This window comes from Blennius ocellaris (genome assembly GCF_963422515.1).
Source record: "Blennius ocellaris genome assembly, chromosome: 22".
NCBI lineage: Eukaryota > Metazoa > Chordata > Actinopteri > Blenniiformes > Blenniidae > Blennius > Blennius ocellaris.
In genome coordinates, this window is record NC_137671.1 from 13,448,246 (window position 1) to 13,456,325 (window position 8,080).

Genomic DNA, 8,080 nt, shown 5'->3' on the forward strand with positions numbered 1-8,080 from the left:
AGGCAAAAAGGAAAGTCTGAGGGAAAGTAACTAAAACTGCATATATTTCATAATTTATGGCTTTAAAATATTTATTTAGCATTAAATGGGAATAGGAGAAGCGTGCCGTGTGAAGGGACAATAATGTCAATAATCGCTATTTACGCAAATTCTGAAAACTCTTCACGAACAGAACTTCATTTAACGTGTCATTTGGAAGAAACCGGAACAAAAATCACTAAAAAATAGTCACTTTGCAGTGTCTGCCAGCAATCTCATGCTTCTGAAATATAAACGTTTGTCTACCTTGTCGTTTCACCACACTTCCCTATAATGTCCAGCAGGAGGCGCCATTGGTTAATTTTCTTTGGCCTGCATGTTGCTGCTGTTGCCTCCAGTCAGAGGAGTTGAATTGAATCTCATCTACTGAGGAGTATAAACATAATCTTGCCTAGTTTATAGGAAACAAAACAAACATTTAATTTGTAGATAACATTGATATTATGTGTGTGTTCGTGCTTTTTTTTTTTTTTTAAATGGATGTAACACAACATCAGCGGGTGGAAGAGAACACAGGATCCACTTGACAAGGTGTTTCAGTCCTTCTATAGTTTAGAGTCGACTGCAATAACAATCCAACTCTGTCTGTCTATACTTCTATTGTCAATGTTTACGGTGTTTTCCACCCACTGTCAACATGTGCATGGTTTCATAACAAAAACGAACAGCAGCACCCACTGGTGGCCCAACATGAACACTCCATCATTCTAAGCATTTCTGCCTCTTCCAAGTGTCAAAATGCAAAAAAAACGTTTCTGAAATGAAAACGCAGAGTCGACGTGGGACCTGAACTCAAGTGACCGAGGCTCCCGCGACTTCCTCTGTCAAAAACAACTCGGAATTCGTCCAGGGAACAAATACGGCACAAATTTGTGTATCGAGATTAAATGAAACGTTGTTAACCACGCACAAAATAAAACCTCATTTAAGTTTGACTCGCTCTGGTTCCGTTTCCTTTGATCTCACCCAAAGCTCCATATGCAAAAATCTGACATTTCAGATCCTAAAGGACGACGTGGCAGCTGTTCGGGTGCCTATAGGACGCCGTGACCTGGAACGGCGGCGTATCAATAAGTCATTGTTTGTTTCCACGGGCGACGCCCCGGAACATGTACGATCGCGGCGATTTGTTCGCGTGTCCTGAACCTGCTCCCGCGTTCCTGAGGTGAATCATTTCCAGCTCGTGTTACGTAAAACGCGCTATGGGGGTTGTATTATGGATGAAGGCACCCCCCCCCCCTTCCTGCTCTCTCTTTATAAGGACAAAGCCGTTACCCCATCTTACCCAGTTTGCACACTCCCAAAATAAATCTGTCCACTAAACAACGGCGCTTTCCTCTTAAGGAACCTCAGTGTGACCCCTGACCTTTACCCTTTGACCCCCCCCTTGACCAAGACTCCCATGTATCTCATCCTTTCTGGATGTCTCTTCTATTCAGCAAGGTCCTGTAGGACTAACTCACTAATAACTTTAATTACACAGCGTTTTGGTGACTGTCCAGCGACGCCAGTTCTGAGCAAGTCTCACCACAGACCAAAACACACTCGTGCTCGACACCCCGCTGACCCAAGAGCCCATCTCAGCGACTCCAGACCATCCGAGGAACCGACAACCTGTATACTTGATATCACTGAAGTCCGGGGGACACAAGATTTCACGTCCGGCTCGTTTTGACGGGCTTTAATGTGAGGAAAGCTCCCGAAATTCAAAGTTAACTGTCGAACCGAGCAAACAAGTTTCCAATCGTCGTGATCAGTCGGCTGACCTGGAAACGTCTGTACAGATGTGTTCGGTCGCCTCGGATCAGAGAGAGATACGACGTCCCGCAAAACACGAGGACCGGAGAGGGAAAACAAAATAGTTTTGTCATGCTTTTTCAAGGCCAGACAAAATGCCGAGTCAGTTTGCATGAAGGACATTTTCAATTGTTTTTTTGACTGATGTCGGAAAAGCCTCGTGTTCCCGCGGTAACGGCAGAGAACGGTGGCAAGCAAGGAAAACCTGATTATTGCACTTAACCTTTCATCAAGCAAATTACCGTAAAAAAAAAAAGGAATGAAGGGTATAAATACACAGTTGTGTTAAATATGGAGACTAATTTCCAATTAGTGCAAAACCCATTTCAGGAAATATGTTTTATTTATGACGTTTTTGTTTCATGCTCTGTTTTTTTTACATGTGATTAATGTGTCTATATGTTTTATTTTGTATGCACATGTAGAAAATCCAAATAAATTCATTCATTCAGGTACATTTCTTTGCAAAAAAATGTTTTTATAGTAGGACTTTCTGAAACTGCTGAAAGAATATAAACCACCGTCCACTATCTGTATAGAAACTGAATTATTAACTATGTATTAGCACATTGAGCTAAGTTAAAGAAAAAAAAATGTTTTGGTAACTTTCCCCTGCACTTATCTGAGTCCTTCAGAAGGTGTTTTCTTTCCCATGAGTGTTATCAGTGTTTAAGGTTCTTTTTGATATTTTCCCAGGCTGCAGCATCAAGGTCCTGGATCAGGGCTTCTCTCCTCCTAAAACAAAAACACATTCACTTGTGTTTCTACGTTGTGTGTCGGCCGTAGCCACGCCCCCTTATTCCTTTATCCCTGATCGCGAAGCCAAACCCCCCAGGAAAAACAAAACAAAACACAGCTTGGCCCTCGTGTTTACCTCCGGCCTCGGACGCCCTCCAACCTCTCTCTCTCTCTCTCTCTCTCTCTCTCGCTCTCTCTCTCTCTCTCTCTCTCTCTCTCTCTCTCTCTCTCTCTCGCTCTCTCTCTCTCTCTCTCTCTCTCTCTCTCTCTCTCTCTCTCTCTCTCTCTCTCTCTCTCTCTCTCTCTCTCTCTCTCTCTCTCTCTCTCTCTCTCTCTCTCTCTCTCTCTCTCTCCCTCCCTCCCTCCCTCCCACACCTCCAATCACAAATCTTTGGGTGTTTTTCCCCATATAGACAATTCCCAGTTAGACGATTCCCATTTATACATCTTATCATAATCTTTATGTGTAAAAACACATTACTATTAATCCAAGGTCACTGCAATGTTACAAATAATTCAACTATAATAAATCGTCTATCTGGGAATCGTCTATCTGGGATGAAACCCTTCTTTGTTATTGTGGAAGTAGACGGTCTGTTTTCCCTCCTCGGTGCAGTCGTACCACAGCGAATGCAGAGGGAGGATTCAGCGGTTGAACTAGAACTAACTTCGTTGGTTAATCGACTTACACACAAGGTCTCTTTGGTCTTTTCCCGGGAAACAAAGGTCTCGTTCATGAAAACTCCATTGTGACTCTTGTGCTCCTCGTAAGACGAGGTCAGGGTGCGGAGGTGGGTCAGAGCGCTGGAAACAGGAAACCTCGGGTTTCCAGGTTGAACCAGTTCAGTGAAATAAACACAAACCACGACATCGTGGTACCCGGCAGGCCGTGTTCTGAACTTAATCGTGGTGTTTTTCTGCTGAACATCGTGGTGCTATTTCCTGTGGAAGATAAAAGACTGATGAGTTGGGAAGATTAAAGATTTTTTTTTACAATTTATCTTTGAACAGAAGGTTATAATATTGTGAGGGGGGTTTTTTCTGCAGAAAATTTTGAATTTTTTTCAGATGATTGTGTGTTTTTTTCTGCAATATAGAGAAGCAGTGTAGAAAAATGCCAAGTGTGTAAAAAAAAAAAAGCAATTCTGTAAGCAGCTGCATAGAATCCAGGATGAGGTGTCAGGCTTCAGAATTGCATAATTAATGTGCATTAGAAACAAACAAAACTATTTGGGGGAAAAAAATGTAGAAATTCAATTTGTATAGTTGATTTTATTTGTGTTTAGCACTCCTGACTTGCACAGTTATTGTACTGTGTGTTTATATTTGTAATTCAACACAAATTGTACTGAGTTAATAAGAAAAACATAGCTACAAATAAAATATAAATAACTTTTGCATCATCAACTTTTTCCCCATGTGCTGAAACCTGGGAGCAAACCTGATGCTTGATGGTGGCTTATTACCATATTATTAACAATATTGCAATATTAATGCTGACATCAATATCCTACCAATGTCACTATAATATAACATATTGTACCATATGAAAATATTCTATTATATGACTTTGGAATAAAATCTAGGGTTCAATGAAACAGACAAACCCAAAAAAATAAAAAATCACATATTCCAGCCAGTATTTGCATTTGGATCGCAGGTTGTGCTTTTAAAGGCTGTCGGAAATTCAAAAGCAGCGAGTTTATGCAGCCAGAAATACTGTAAAGCTGCAGATTTCCACTCCTCTGACCACGAAGTCGGCCTCATTCATTATGCAACAGTCGAGACAAACACTCGTCTCCACTTCCCCCTGATTGAGGCGCCGTCGCTCTCTTATTGTAGCTGCGATATTTCTCTTTCCCGAGGCAACGCAGAGGACATCCAGTGTGCTTTTGTCTCTCCTTTAACCATCTGGTTCAAACAGGCTGAATGCGTCCCACACACCCTTCACTGCACAACACACACTTACACACACACACACACACACACAATCATAACAACTGACTGGACGTCAATGCGATGGGTTTGTTTAATCACTGCCAGGAAACTGGTTTTGTTTCTAGAGTTAAGTCATGAACAGGACTTTAACCCAAAATGCAAAAGTGCAAAAAAAAAAAAAAAGAGTCACTTGAAATGATGCTCATTTGACTCAAGTGTTAGAATGAGTTTCATAAAAGTGTTCTTGTCCTCGGCAGCTACATTAGATGACACCCAGCTCTTTGAATCTGAACTGAAACTCCAATGAATCAGGAGAAAACGAAGGTTCGGATTGAATAAACTGCAGATTTCAGGCTAAACTGTTTATCAGATGCCTTTTTACCTTTATTTAGTTTAGCATTTTACTGATTGTCGTCATTTTCCTTTCACCTCCCCCATGTGACAGCGGAGCGTTAAAGGTCATTATAGTTCCACAAAGTAAAGAGTCTGACCAGTAAGAAACAAATTCTCTAAATGACGATTCGACATTTGTGTGTGAAGATTAAACGACCACGTTATGAAAAATCAACATTAGATCGTTCATATCTTGCTATGAAGCCGGTAGAAGTTGATATTTGCTTTGTTTAGCGTCATTACTGCTATAACAGCAGGTGATTTTATAGAAACGTAATTTTCCACTACTTTTCTACTTTCCAGAAAATGTTCTCCTCCAATCAAATACATTTCTTTATGTCGTTTCACTGAAATCCCACAGATAAGACGTCTTATGAAGTGTTTAAAACGAGCAGTGTTGGATTATTGTTTTTTCCAGATCTAAATCAAGGTTCCCAGGGGGGAGAAAAAACCAAAACAAAACACTGGTCACTGGTTATAAAGCCCTGGGGTATGTAAATAAGGCTTTTTAACCTTCCCCCTCACAGACATGATATACGACGTGATTTACACCGCCTCAGCCGAATCGCTGCTTAACGACACCGTGAGAATCTTATCAGTAAAATGCACAGTCCATCGGTAGGACGCCGTCCTTGGAGACACTGGAGCGCAGCGGCAAGACGGCGTGTCGCCGCGTCGCATTACCAACCGTTTCTAAACTCGCATCGGTCACGTACAACAGAAAAGAAAGAGCTTTTGTTGACTCTCAACGCATCGGCGGGCGACTTTTCTCTCAAAGTATGAGCACATAAAAGCTGTTTTGAACTGAGTGAGGAGGGTTTTCCTTTATTCCGCGATTGACCAACGTCCTAAAATGACATAGAAACAGTCGCGTCGTCATCGGCGTGTCACACGGGGAGATCAAAGCAACAAGTCACAGGAGTTTCAAAGAGCTTCGGCGCTTTAAATCTTCTCAAATGTTAAATTATATCCTTTGTGATCCACCTTTGTATATTACGAGTGCTGTATACAGTTCATACTTGATGTGGTGCGACTTCCACAGTCGTTTTAACTTTGCAAAAAAAAAACAACCCAAAAAACAATTTTCTAAAAGACAAAATTAAACGGTGTCTCTCTGCGGCGACTGTTTTGACTGGAGGAACCTCAGAATGGCGGCCATATTGCCTTACCATTTGTGTGTGCGTGTGCGTGTGCGTGTGTGTGTGTGTGTGTGTGTGTGTGTGTGTGTACTTTGAGCCCCTGCCAAGCCAACTGTATACACTGTCGGTGACGGTATTTCACAGTTTCCTCTGCAGTACAAATACAAGTCTGTCTGCTGGCTGTTTTTCACTTTCATGAAAAAAGAAGGGGGGGAAAAAAGAAAGATGCAGGTGTGTGTGTTTAACCTACACCTTTTACTCAGGATATGACACACACACACACACACACACACGAGGAGGGATGTTTTGCTTCACATTCCCGGGTGTATAAAAGTAAAAATAAGTCCTGTGCTGCTCATAACCTCGGAGGTGCCTCATACCTCACACCTCCATATATTTTGGTTGGTTTTTTTTTTTTAATTGAATGAATTGTTTATTTGTGCATAAACTAATTGGGATTACTGTTGTCCCAGTTACTATGAGCGACTTCTTACAATGAGTTACTTCTAAATAAACCTTAAAGTCCCTCTTTAAGTGCTGTGACTGTTTGAAAATGTGCCCAATCCCAGATTATTGTTCTGTAATCAGACATTCAGTCAGTCCTAAAAATAAACTCATGAGAAAAGAAGCACGGGCAAAAAGTCTGCGATAAACTCGAAAAGTAGAGACCGCGGCAGGCCGCTCTCATAAAGACAAAAATATATTTAAGGCTGATATAATATATTTTAATTATCTACCTTTTTATATTTCTATGTTTAGATAAAGTAAAATGTGTCCGCATTTTATATCGATGCACAAAAGGAGCAGTTTTTGATCGTATGTGGCATATAATGACAATAAAGCTATTCTATTCTTTGCTGTTCTTTAAGTTTATATCGAATTAGAACATTTTTGAAAAGTTCCACCTTGCGAGCCATTTTCAAAAAGTTGCGTTTTTAGTGTCTCGATTTTGCATTTTGACTCAAAAACATTGTTGCGTAAGGCTAACAGTTGTCTTGTCAGTGGGTCAGATGGAGGGCAAGTCTGTAGTTTTAGCAAAAAAAAACACAGTAAACTAATAAAATGACAAAGTGCCAAGATGTGTAAGAATGCAGTCTTTGCAAAATAGTCTCACGACGTAAACAGGACAAGCTGCACAAGACATTTTTGTCTCACATCAACACTTTGTTGATGCTCGTCACACCTGGACTCTTCACTGTAGAGTGTGTCGGTAGAATAACAGGGTCACTGTAACACTGGGAGCCGAGGTCACTGAACTCTGAGGAGGTGTCGCAATCTCCCTCCGCAGGTGACCAATCAGCATCCAGGAATACCTGGCGAGGGGAGGAGGGGGGAGGGGCCGTGCTGCACACTCCAACAAAAACAACCTTTTGTTGGTGTGTGTGTGCGAGAGGAGGTGGTGTTTTCAGAGGGTTGATAAAGTGAAGGAGAAAAACATTTGCAGCAGAGCCAAATCCAAATGTGTGTTTTCTTTTTTTTTTTTTTTCGTGGCTCCGGTCTTGCATGTTTTCTGACCTCCTTTCCTTTCAGCCTCGGATATAGTTTGCATCGCCTGCGTGATCGCCTGAGTCTCACCTCGTCACAGCAGAACCGTGTGGGTTCCATTTTCAGAACCGTCTCGGATCACTTTTCACAACGTCTCTGATCTCGTCGCCGGTTCCTCCCACATCACACGAGCCGTGAGGAACCGCAACACCGTTTGGACCCAAATCTGGCCCTAAATGGTTAACACAAGAAATCATTCGTGTAGTACACACGCCAGGCCTTTAGAGGCGCTGTGACTCACCAAACGCACCTGAAACGCAGAAGAAGACAGAGCACATCGAACTTTAGATGTAAATTCTTCGCTGATAAACACTCTATAACACTCTATACTATAATTCTAGTTCTATAGGTCTATGGCCCTGCTCCTCCTGCTGCTAGCGTCAGTAGCTCCTGCAGCTCCACCGGAGCTTGTTGTCCCTGATTGTTGTGGTTATTTGATGACATCATGGACGGCGGTGGGGGGAGAGGGGGGGCAAATTACATCATCTTTT